The following is a 13,360-nucleotide window of genomic DNA, read 5'->3' as shown; positions in this document are numbered from 1 at the left end:
TTATTTCTCTTTTAGGTTTCTGTCTGGTTGAAACATTGGTGAGAGAGGAGTGTTGAAGTCTTCTACTATTAGTGTGTGGGGTTTGATGAATTCAAGTAATGTTTCTTTTACATAAGTGGGTGCTTTTATATTAGGGGCATAGATATTCAAGATTGAGACTTCATCATGATGAATTGTTCCTATTATGAGTATGAAGTGTCCTCCATCTCTTCTGAGTGATTTTAGTTTGAAGTCAATTTTGTTAGATATTAGTATAGCCACACCTGCTTGTTTCTCAAGTCCGTTTGAGAAGAACCTTTTCCCAACCCTTTACTCTGAGTAAATCTCTATCTTTGTGGTTGAGGTTTGTTTCTTGTAAACAACAGAATGTTGGATCCTACTTTAGCATCCATTTTCTTAACCTTTTTATAGGTGAATTGAGACCATTGATATTAAGTGATATTAATGGCCAGTGGTTGTTAACTCCGGTTATTTATTTATTTTTTTGGTGATAGATTTCTTTGTGTTTCCCTTCTTTGGGTTGTACTTGTGAAGGGTTGTTAGATATCTAAGTTATTGTGGGTGTTTTTGGCTTCCTTGGGTTGTGATTTTCTTTCTATTAGTTTCTGTAAGCCTGGGCTTGTGGCTACATATTATTTAAATTTGTTTTTATTCTGGAATACCTTGTTTTCTCCATTGATGGTGAATGAAAGCTTGGCTGGGTATAGTAGTCTGTGCTTGCATCCATGGTCTCTTAGTGTCTGCAGCACATACATCCAAGACCTTCTGGCTTTCATGGTTTCCATTGAGAAGTCAGGTGTAATTCTGATAGGTTTACCTTTATATGTTACTTGACCTTTTTCATTTGCCGCTCTTAATATTCTTTCTTTATTCTGTATGTTTTGTGTTTTGATTATTATATGGCGAGGGGATTTTTTTTGATCCAGTCTATTCAGTGTGCTATTCAGTCTATTCTGTATGCTTATTGTACCTTTATAGGAATACCCTTCTTTAGGTTGGGAAAGTTTTCTTCTATAATGTTGTTGAATATATTTTTCTAGGCCTTTTGAGCTGTAATTCTTCTCCTTCTTCTACCCCTATTATTCTTAGGTTTGGTCTTTTCATCGTGTCCCAGATTTCCTGGATGTTTGGTGTTAAGAAATTTGTTGGATTGCTGTTTTCTTTGATCAATGAGTTCATTCCTCTATAGTATCATCAACATCTGTGATATTTTTTCATCCTGTTTAAGGGACTCTATCACTTTCATAATGTTACGTTAAAGTCTATTTTTTCTAATTTTTCTGGTTTAGGGTGTTCAAGTCTTCCTGTTGTATGTTCTCTGGACTCTGGTGTTTCATGTTGTTTTTTTCAGATTGTTTGAGGAATTCTTGCATTGGCCACCTGCCCATCCTCTTCCTTCAAATGCTGTTAGGAGAGTCTTGGCGGCTTGGTCACAATCTTTGCTGTGGCTACCTGTGTCCTAGGGGGTTTTCTTGGTCTGCCCTCTCTTAGGTTCCCCTTAGCACTGGAGTCTCTCAGATCCTCTCCACCCTGGAGTAGGCTGTGGTGGTCGATCTAAGGACACTGCAGATGGAAAGAAGTGCATGGAGGGCAAGCTGGGATGGGATAAGAAGAGAGGCAGTAGCCAGGGAGAAGACCCCGCTGAACTGGTCAGAAAGTTTAGGGTAATGGAGGGTGCCTGTGCTTCCTTTCCAGGGCATCTGGCAGGCTGCCAGTCAGGCACACACTCATCCCTCCAGAAGGACCGGTCTTTGGTACAGGATCAGGGCCACTTGCTGGCCAGGGACCTCGCAGAAAAAAAAGCAGTCGCTTGTTTTTAAAAAGGCTTTGGATCTTCTTTTTCTTGTTAGTTTGTTTGGTTTTGGTTTTGTTTTTCGAGACGGAGTTTCTCTGTGCAACACGCCCTGGCTGTCCTGGAAACTAATCTTTGCTATACCAGGCGTGCCTCAAACTCAGAGATCCACCTTCCTCTGCTTCCCAAGTGTTGGGATTAAAGGCATACACCACCACCTGGCTAAAAACACTCTTCCATAATATAAATGTTACCCAAATCTTTTTGACAGTAAATGTACCATGTGCTGAAGACCATGAGCTGAAGACTTTTTAAATGGGACCATGAACTGAACACTTTTAAATTGTTCAAATTAGGGTGGGTCATGATAATCCATGCTGTTTGTCTGGCACCTAATAGTATTCTGTATACATGATAATAAGTTTCTCCACTGATGCAGTTAGCCTGATTAAGCTGAACTGAAAAAGCAAAACACTGTTGTTTTATTTGAGCAAAACTCCCACCCAGGTGAGTTCCCCCAACTCCAGAGATTGAGGCTGGAGAAGTCATATTTCTTATATGCATGCTTATATACCCTGTAGGTGAAGGGTGATGACATGTCTATCACATGCTGGGTTGTGCCCAAGTATGGTCAAAAGCTGAGTTCTTTAGAAGGGGTCTTCGGCAACTTGCACTTCAGAGAAGGAAGCTGCCACAGCCATCAGAATTGTGGAACTGGGATTCTCACCCGGATACTGCCTCTCTCTTCCTGTCCCTTCCCAGCTTGCACCCAGAACCCCCCCCCCCACTTCATCCTACTGGTCTTTGGGGCCACAAAATCCCACAGCTCGGCCTGTTTGGGGTGCCGGGACTGGGAATCGAGTGCACCAGGACAGTGGGAGGACCCCTGCTTCAATAGCTTGCCTGCAGCAAGGTAGGCCCCTTGTCAGCAAGCTGCTTGGCCAGCAAGGAGACCTGACTGTCTACCAGAAGATCCAACATTCGTGAATTGAATTCACTGGGGTGAAATTGAACTTCTAAAGAAGACCCAAAGGGGATTATTCAGAGGAAACAAATGGGCAGGTGCCAATGCAAGAATTCCTCCAACAATTTAAAAAACAGCATGAAAGCACCAGAACCCAGCAAACTTACAACAGGAGACTTGAACACACTAATCAAGAAGAAGTAGGAAAAATTGACCTTTATGAAAGTAATAGAGTCCCTTAAACAGGAGGTGAAAACTCCCTTAAAGAAATGGACAAGAAGATAACAAAAAGTTTGAAGAACTGAGTAATCCATAACGATTATCCTAGGAAACCAAGAAAAAAACAATCAAACAGATAATGGAAACAGTGCAATACTTGAAAACTGAAATGGAGGCAAGGAAGAAAACACCAACCCGAGGGCCAGCTGGATATAGAAAATCTATGTAAACAAACAGAGACTACAGGAAACAATCATAACCAACAGAATACAAGAGAAGAAGAAAGAATCTCAGATTCTGAAGATACCATAGAGAAAATAAACAAACTGATCAAAGAAAACAGCAAATCCAACAAATTCTCATCATAAAACATTCAGGAAATGTGGGACACGATGAAAGACCAAACCTAAGAATAATAGGGGTAGAAGAAGGAGAAGAATTACAGTTCAATGGTCCAGACAAATATATTTAATAAAATTATAGAAGAAAACTTCCCAAACCTAAAGAAAGATATTCCTATTAAGGTTCAAGAAGCTTACAGAACACCAAATAGACTGGATCAAAAAAAAATCATCCCCTCACCATATTATAATCAAAGCACAAAAACATACAGAATAAAGAAAGAATATTAAGAGCTGCAAAGGAAAAAGGGTCAAGTAACTTATAAAGGTAAACCCTATCAGACTAACACTTGACTTCTCTATGGAAACCATGAAAGCCAGAAGGTCCAGGATAGATGTTTTGCAGAAGCTAAGAGACCATGGATGCAAGCCCAGATTACTATACCCAGCCAAGCTTTCATTCAGTATAAATGGAGAAAACAAAATATTCCAGAATAAAAACAAATTTAAACAATACGTAGCCACAAATCCAGCCTTACAGAAGTAATAAAAGGAATTCACCAACAAAGGAGTCCAGCATTGCCCAAAATAACTCAGACATCTAGCGACCCTTCACCAGCACATCTCAAAGAAAGGAAACACACAATCTCTACTACCAAATAAAAAATGACAACTGGAGTTAACAACCACTGGTCATTAATATCACTTAATATCAATGGACTCAGTTCATCTATAAAAAGGCACAGACTAAGAGATTGGATATGAAAACAGATCCAAACATTCTGCTGTTTACAAGAAACACACCTCAACCACAAAGACAGACATCTACTCAGAGTAAAGGGTTGGGAGAAAAGGTTTATCAAGCAAATGAACCTAAGGAAACAAGCAGTGTGGCCATACTAATTTCTAACAAAGTTGACTTCAAACTAAATCAACCAGAAGAAATGGAAAGGGACACTTTATACTCATTAGAGGAAAAATCCATCAGAATGAAGTCTCAATCCTGGAATATCTATGCCCCTAAACATAAAAACACCCACTTATGTAAAGAAACATTACTAAAACTCAAGGCAGCAATCAAACCAAAACACACTCAAGTGGGAGACTTCAACATTCCTCTCTCACCAATGGACACTTCAATCAGACAGAAACCTAACAGAATTAAGAAAGAGCAGACTCACCTTGGAGAGGTAGAAGACTGGAAATTATCAAACTGAGGGCAGAAATCAACAAAATAGAAACACAGAAAAACAATCCAAAGAATCAGTGAAACAAAAAAGCTGGATTCTGGGAAGAAAATCAACAAGATTGACAAACCCCTAGCCAAACGAATACAACAGCAGAGAAAGAACAAACAAATTATAAGATTAGAAATGAAAAGGGGGACAGAACCACAGACACAGAGGAAATTCACAAAATTGGAAAATGTAAAAGAAATGGACACTTTTTTAGATAAGTACCATATACCAAAGTTAAACCAGGACCAGTTGAACAATCTAAATAGTCTTGTTAGTCGCGAAGAATTAGAAACTGTTATCAGAAACCTCCCTACCAAAAAAGCCCAGGACCAGATGATTTCAATGCAGAATTCTACCAGAACTTCAAGAAGACCTAATAACCTATATTCCTTAATGTATTCCATAATATAGAAAACAGAACAGTCATTGCCAAATTCCTTTTATGAAGCTACAGTTACCCTGATACCTAAACCACACAAAGTCTCAACCAAGAAAAGAGAATTACAGACCAATCTCACTCATGAACATCGATGCAAAAATTCTCAATAAAATACTGGCAAACAGCATCCAAAACCATATTAGAAAAATTATCTACGGCTTCATCCAGAGATGCAGGGCTGGTTCAACATACAAAAATCTATCAATGTAATCCATCATATAAATAATCTGAAGGATAAAAACCATATGATCATCCCATTAGATGCTGAAAAAACATTTGACAAAATTCAGCACCCCTTTATGATAAAGGTCTTGGAAAGATTAGCGATACAGGGGTCATTCCTAAACATAATAAAGGCTATTTACAGCAAGCCGACAGCTAAAAATCATATTAAATGGAGAGAAACTCAAAGCCATACCACTAAATTCATAGGAACACGACAAGGCTGTCCACTATCTCCTTATCTCTTCAATATAGTGCTTGAAGATCTAGCAATAGCAATAAGACAACACAAGGGGATCAAGGGGATTCGAATTGGAAAGGAAGAAGTTAAGACTTTCGTTATTTGCAGATGATATGATAGTGTACTAAGCGACCCGAACAAACTCACCAAAGAACTCCTACAGCTGATTATACTCCTTTAATATCGTGGCAGGATACATGATCAACTCCAAAAATCAGTTGCCTCCTATATACAAAGGGATAAGGAAGCAGAGAAAGAAATCAGAGAAGCGTCACCTTTCACGATAGCCACCAATAGCATAAAATATCTTGGGTAACTCTAATCAAGGTAGTGAACGATCTGTTTGATAAGAACTTTAAGTCTTTGACGAAAGAAATTGAAGAGGATACAGAAATGGAAAGATCTCCCTTGCTCTTGGATTGGGAGGATCAGCACAGTAAAAATGGCAATTCTACCAAATGGAATCTATAGATTCAAAGCAATCCCCTTAAAGATCCCATCAAAATTCTTCACAGATCTTGAGAGGACAATAATCAAATTCATATGGAAGAACAAGAAACCCAGAATAACCAAAACAATCTTATACATAAAGGAACTTCTGGAGGCATTACCATCCCTGACTTCAAACTCTTATTACAGAGCTACAGTATTGAAAACAGCTTGGTACTGGCATAGAAACAAGAAGTCGACCAATGGAATCGAATAGAAGACCCGGATCTTAACCCACAAACCTATGAACACCTGATTTTTGATAAAGGAGCCATAAGTACACCAATGGAAGAAAGAAAGCATCTTTCAACAAATGGCGCTGGCCATAACTGGATGTCAACCTGTAGAAGAATGAAAGTAGATCCATATCTATCACCATGCACAAATCTCAAGTCCAAATCGATTAAAGACCTCAATATCAATCTGAACACACTGAACCTGTTAGAGGAGAAAGTGGGAAGTACTCTTCAACATTTGGGCACAGGAGACCGCTTCCTACGTATAGCCCCAGCTTTACAGACATTAATGGCAACATTGAATAAATGGGACCTCCTGAAGCTAAGCAGCTTCTGTAAAGCAAAGGACACTGTAACTAAGACAAAAACGCAACCTATTGACTGGGAAAAGATCTTCACCAACCCCGCAACAGACAAAGGTCTGATCTCCAAAATATATAAGGAACTCAAGAGACTAGACTTTAAAATGCTAATTAACCCATTTAAAAAATGGGGCACTGAACTGAACAGAGAATTCTCAACAGAAGAAGTTCAAATGGCCAAAAGACACTTAAGGTCATGCTCAACCTCCTTAGCAATCAGGGAAATGCAAATCAAAACAATGTTGAGATACCATCTTGCACCTGTCAGAATGGCTAAAATCAAAAACACCATGATATAGCCTTGCTGGAGAGGTTGTGGAGTAAGGGGTAGACTCATCCATTGCTGGTAGGAATGCAAACATTTGCAACCACCTTTGGAAAGCAGTGTGGTGGTTTCTCAGGAAATTTGGGATCAACCTACCCCAGGACCAAGCATCCCACTGTTGGGAATTTACCCAAGAGATGCCCAATCATATTACAAAAGCATTTGTTCAACTATGTTTATAGCAGCATTATTTGTAATAGCCAGAACCTGAAAACAACCTAGATGCCCTTCAGTGGAAGAATGGATGAAGAAAGTGTGGAATATATACATATTAGAGTACTACTCGACGGTAAAAAAAATGACATCTTGAATTTTGCATGCAAATGGATGGAAATAGAAAACACCATCCTGAGTGAGGTAACCCAGGCCCAAAAAGATGAACATGGGATGTACTCACTTATAATTGGTTTCTAGCCGTAAATAAAGAACATCGAGCCTATAATTCGTGATCCTAGATAAGCTAAAGAAGAAGGTGAATCCAAAGAAAAACATATAGTTATCCTCCTGGATATTGGAAGTAGACAAGATTGCTGGACAAAAAATGGGAACATGGGGGTGGGGTGGGATGGGGGATGGGGGATGGGGAGAGAAAAGTGTGAAGTTGAGGATGGGGAGAGCTTGGGGGAATAGGATGGTTGGGATATAGGAAGGGTGGATATGGGAACAAGGAATTATATATCTTAATTAAGGGAGCCATTCTAGGGTTGGCAGAGACTTGACTCTAGAGGGGTTCCCAGGTGTTCAGGAAGATGCTCCCAGGTAGTTCCTTGGGCAGCTGAGGAGAGGGATCCATAAATGTCCAGATCCTATTCCCATACTCATGAATATCTTGCATATCAGCTTAGAACCTTCACCTGGCATTGGATTGAGAAAATGACAGAGCCACACATAGAAGCACCGGACTGAGCTCCCAAGGTCCTGATGAGGAGCAAAAGGATGGAGATCATGAGCAAGGAAGTCAGGACCGTGAGGTGTGCGTTTACCCATTGAGACGGTATGACATAACTAACGGGAGACCACCAAGTCCAGTTGGAATGGGACTGACGGAACAGGGGACCAAACCGGACTCTCTGAATGTGGTTGACAGTGGAGGAGGACTGAGAAACCAAGGACAACTGCGATGGGCTTGGACTCTACAGCATGGACGGGCTCACTGTGAGCCTTGTCAGTTTGGTTGCTCACCTTCCTTTACTTAGGGGGAGTTGGGAGGACCTTGGACTTAACATAGTGAAGGGAACCCTGATGGCTCTTTGGCCTGGAGAGGGAGGGAGTGGGGGTATGGGTGGTAGGGAGGGGAGGGAAGGGGGAGGAGGAGGGGAGGAGATGGAAATCTTTAATAAAAAAATGAGGAACCCCCCCCCCCCAAAAAAAAGAATGTGGAACTGGATTTTTTGGCACCTTTTCTTTTCTGTAGATTCTCTGAGAGGGTGGTGTTTGGATAGACAGGAATGTGGCTCTCCTGGTCAAGCAGGATTTTCCAGCCAAATAGCACCCAGTCCAAATTAAGGCGGGCTGTATGGTCCATGCTGTAAGTCTAGCACCCAGGTGGCAAAGGTGAAGATGGAAAAACTCACAAATTCAGATCAACCTGGGCCACAGAGAAAGCTACTGTCAATATAAAACAGTAGCTCTTAAGTTTTATTCAAATCACAAAGAAGAGTAGCTTATTCACGTAAAATAGTCAAATACTTGGAAATAAAACTACCATACACCTGGCTTCTTGAACTCTGGCCTTCAACCCCATGTGGTCAACTCTAACTGAAATCCAAGCTAGACGTTCTGTGAAACCTGACACGCTGAATTCAAAATTCATGTGAGAATGTAAAGGATTGAGGATAGCCACCATTGCTTTGACATAAAAGCTACAATGAGGACACTTACCCTATCAAATATCAAGATGTATTGGAAAGATTTAATAATGAAAACATCTGATATTGATAGAAACTTAGAAAAGTAAAGAGGAAATGGGCTCTAATCTAGGAAGCACTTCCACCCATACTCCAAGCGACATCAGGAAACATTGACTGAGATTGTACCATCCTTTAAGTGGTTTGATACAGTTGACTAGGCATAGGAACAAACAAATCCTTATCATACAGCCGCCACAGTACAACTTCCACATGGATTAGATAACTAACTAAAAAACAAACAACTTATCTCAGAATTTGGTCCCCTACTCTCTGTCCCACCTCTGTAAATCATCGTTCGGTTAAATCTTCCTCAAGTTACTAGTTTGAGTGGATCCACTTTCTTCTGTGGAATTCTGTAATGAGAGCCTTTGGGGTTCAGCTCCAAGGCCTCTCAGGGTTTAGAGAGAAAGTAACAGCCAGCGAAAGTCTGAGGGCACATGTATCTCTTACTCTGTGCTTTTCTGAATCAGTCATTAATTGTTCTGCTTCTATTTTAATTCTCCTGTCCTTCCTCTTAATTTCTTCTAGCTTTTTCCCCTCTCTTCTAAAAACTCTTCTCCTTACAGGAGTCTTGAAGCAATAAAAAAATTTACAAGGGTTACCTCTCATTGGTCAAAAGCACATTCCTAGAGTAAGTGATAAGGAGCTGAACCATTGCCATAGCAACACAAGGTTCCAAAGTTATAGGAATAAGACACATGACCAGATGGGGAGGGGACACAGTACACAGTAACAAATTTTGAGGCATAGGTCTATTGTTAACATATTTGACAAACATAGAATTGTTTTTCTTAGGGTGCTCTTTGTAGTAACCTTGGTTGGACATCTGTGATTCTGACCTTGTATATAGCTGTAAAGTTTTAAGCTTATAATTTATTTACAAAAAGCCTTTAGTCTAGTTTAAAATTATTCTTAGGTGAAAGTGAGCTAATTGTGTGTAATAGTTAGTTGAGCCAAAAGGAACAAATCAGGGTTTTAAGTGTTTATAGTTCTCATAGGACAAATAGATCTAGTTATGAAGCATGTCCTAATATATATCCTGTACACCAAAATTATATAACTAAATGAAAAGTCATGTTCTTGACCACCCATAGATATGTGTGCCCATAAATTGAGATGTAATCATGAGATTATATATACACATTGAATAAAAATGCACATTAATGGGGAGATATCATAGCTGTTATTGTATAAATGAAATTACAGATGAACGCAACCGTTTTCAGAGTCAATGGTCTGCAAGCCTCGCTGATGGGGCACCATCAGGGAATACTTCCTCTGGTGAGGTGACATCTGAATTATCAATTGCTATGAGCTGTAATTTTGTCATGGCTTGTGATAAACACTCTTGACAATTCTGTTACCAAAAGAAAAAGGAAGAAAGTTTTTTAATTTAAAAATATTTAGTTTAATTTCCCATATTGCCTATGGCTATGAGTTATTAAACTTTATCTTTCAGAAAAACAGCACTATTGGATGACTGGCATTTTGTGGAGTTCAGTCTTCTGAAGGTCATTGCATTAATAATTCTTGAAGTCTAGGCTTGTAGCTCAGTGATAGATTGCTTGCCTAATGTGTGAGGTTGAGGTCCTGCAGATATTTTTTCAATTAAAAATGCAAAATATAGCTGTGTATGTTGGTATATTCTTATAAATTCAAGACCAGCCTTGGTTACAATAAACAAATAAATAAATAAATAATAAACATTGTCAAGGTCTTTCCCTTCCTTGATTAGCATTACTCCTAGTGTTTATTTTTTTCTTTTTTGTGTTTTTTATTTATTTTTTAATTCTTTTTTTTATAAAAAAATTCCATCTCCTCCCCTCCTCCTCCCCCTTCCCTCCCCTCCCTTCCACCCATACCCCCACTCCCTCCCTCTCCAGACCAAAGAGCCATCAGGGTTCCCTTCACTATGTTAAGTTCAAGGTCCTCCCAGCTCCCCCTAAGTGCAGGAAGGTGAGCAACCAAACTGACAAGGCTCACGGTGAGCCCGTCCATGCTGTAGAGTCCAAGCCCATTGCCGTTGTCCTTGGTTTCTCAGTCCTCCTCCACTGTCAACCACATTCAGAGAGTCCGGTTTGGTCCCCTGTTCCATCAGTCCCATTCCAACTGGACTTGGTGGTCTCCCATTAGATCTGTCCCACTGTCTCAATGGGTAAACGCACTCCTCACAGTCTTGACTTCCTTGCTCATGATCTCCCTCCTTTTGCTCCTCATCAGGACCTTGGGAGCTCAGTCCGGTGCTCCTATGTGGGGCTCTGTCATTTTCTCCATCCAATGCCAGGTGAAGGTTCTATGGTGATATGCAAGATATTCATGAGTATGGCAATAGGATCTGGACATTTCTGGCACCCTCTCCTCATGTACTCACTCATAATTGGTTTCTAGCCATAAAAAAGGTCATTGAGCCTATAATTCATAAAAAATCCTATAGAAGCTAAATAAGAAGGTGAATCCAAAGAAAAACCATATAGTTATCCTCCTGGATATTGGAAGTAGACAAGATTGCCGGACAAATAATGGGAACTTGGGGGTGGGGTGGGATGTGGGGATGGGGGGATGGGGAGAGAAAAGTGTGAAGTGGAGGATGGGAAGAGCTTGGGGAAATAGGATGGTTGGGATATAGGAAGGGTGGATATGGGAACAAGGAATTATATATCTTAATTAAGGGAGCCATTCTAGGGTTGGTAGAGACTTGACTCTAGAGTGGTTCTCAGGTGTCCAGGAAGATGCCCCCAGCTATTTCCTTGGGCAGCTAGTGTTTATTTTTTAAAGCTATTATGAATTGGCTATATTTCTGTTTTATTTCATAGCAATCTCATTTACAGAGATCCAGAGAATTTGCTGATTTTTCTTGTAATATCTTTAGAATCTTTTAAGTCTTCAATTACAGAGTTTGTAAATAGGGTAATTTAACTTTTTTCTTACAAATGGTGTGCTGACTAGTTTTATTTCGACTTGACACAAACTTCAGTCACTGGCGAGGAGGGCACCTCAATTGAGAAAATGAGTCCATAAGACCTAGTTGCAGGCAAGCCTGTAGGAAATTTTCTTAATTAGTAATTAGTGGGAGCACCCAGCTAATTGTGGGTAGTGCCAACCCTGGCTGGAGGTCCTGAGTTCTTTAAGAAAGCAGGATGAACAGGTCATTGAGAGTAAGCAAGCAAACAGCAGCCCTTGAAGACATTTGCATCAACCTGCCTCCGGGTTACCTGCCCTGCTTGAGTTCCTGTCCTGACTTCCTTCAATAAACAGTGATATGGAAGTAAACCCAAGTTGCTTTTGGTCATGATATTCATCCCAGAAATAGAAATTTTTTTTTCCTCCAGCAATAGAAATCTTAACTTTCCTTTCTCTATTCTTATTGATTATAATGCTTATAGTATTAGTGTTATACTAATATATGCATGTAGTATCTTCCAACTTCATATATGTTAAATATGTTTGATATATACATATATGTATATATGCATATATATATATATATTCCCTTTATTAAATAAGTTCCTTTTTGTTGTAGCATGAGTATGGAATGTCCCTCTTAAGCTAATGTGTTTGAACACTTGATCACCAGCTGGTGGTACTGTCTTCCCAAAAGGTTATGTTTTCCCAAAAAGTTATGGAACCTTTAGCAGGTGGAACCTTGTTGGAGGAAATGTGTAATCAAGGATGGTTCTTGAGTTTTTATAGGTTGGCTTCACTTCTTGTTCTTTCTTCATTTCTTAGCTGTGGATACAATGTGATCAGCTGCCTCCTGCTCCTGCCGTCCTCGTTCCCTCTGACATGCTGGACTATAAGGCAAAACAGATTCTTCCCCCACTTAAGTTGCTTTTGTCACAGCAATAAAAGTAACTATTGTTCTCAGTTTCTTTAGGAATTTTTTTTATCATGACAGGGCACTGAACTTTGTTAAATACCTTTTTGGATCTATTGAGATGACCATCTGTTTTTATGATTTATTACATTTATTGACTTAAATGTCAATATTAACAACTTAAAGGTTGTTTGTTGAACCAACCTTACCTCTTGGTGATAAAAATCAAGTCAGCCTTGACATAACTTCTTAGTGTGCTCTTGAATTTTTTTATAAGTACATTATTGACAATTTTCTATTCATCAGAGTAATTGCTCTATGGTTAAAAGTTCCTGCACACCACAATGAAGAGAAAATCCTTTCTAACTGTGTTGGTTTGAAAGAAAATAGCCCCCAACATGAGTGACACTATTAGGAGGTGTGGTCTTGTTGGAGTAGGTGTGGTTTTGTTGGAGGAAGTGTGTTACTGTGGAGAAAGGCTTTGAGGTCTCATATGTGCTCAAGATACTGCCCAGTGTCTCAGTTCACTTCTTGTTGCCTTTGAATCAAACTGTAGAGTTCTCCAACACCATGTCTACCTGCATGTTGTCACTCCCAGCCATCATATTCCCTGCAATGATGACAATGGACTGAAGCTGTAATAAGACTATGTAAAGAACTGCAAAAATTAAACATCAATCCCCCCACAAATATTCCAGTCAATAAACATGCTAACAAACCACTAAAGAATTTTCAGAGGAAGAAGCCACTGGACTCTTAACTACTACA

This window comes from Arvicola amphibius, chromosome 2, assembly GCF_903992535.2.
Source record: "Arvicola amphibius chromosome 2, mArvAmp1.2, whole genome shotgun sequence".
In the NCBI taxonomy this organism is placed as follows: Eukaryota; Metazoa; Chordata; class Mammalia; order Rodentia; family Cricetidae; genus Arvicola; species Arvicola amphibius.
This window is presented reverse-complemented; position numbering follows the sequence as displayed.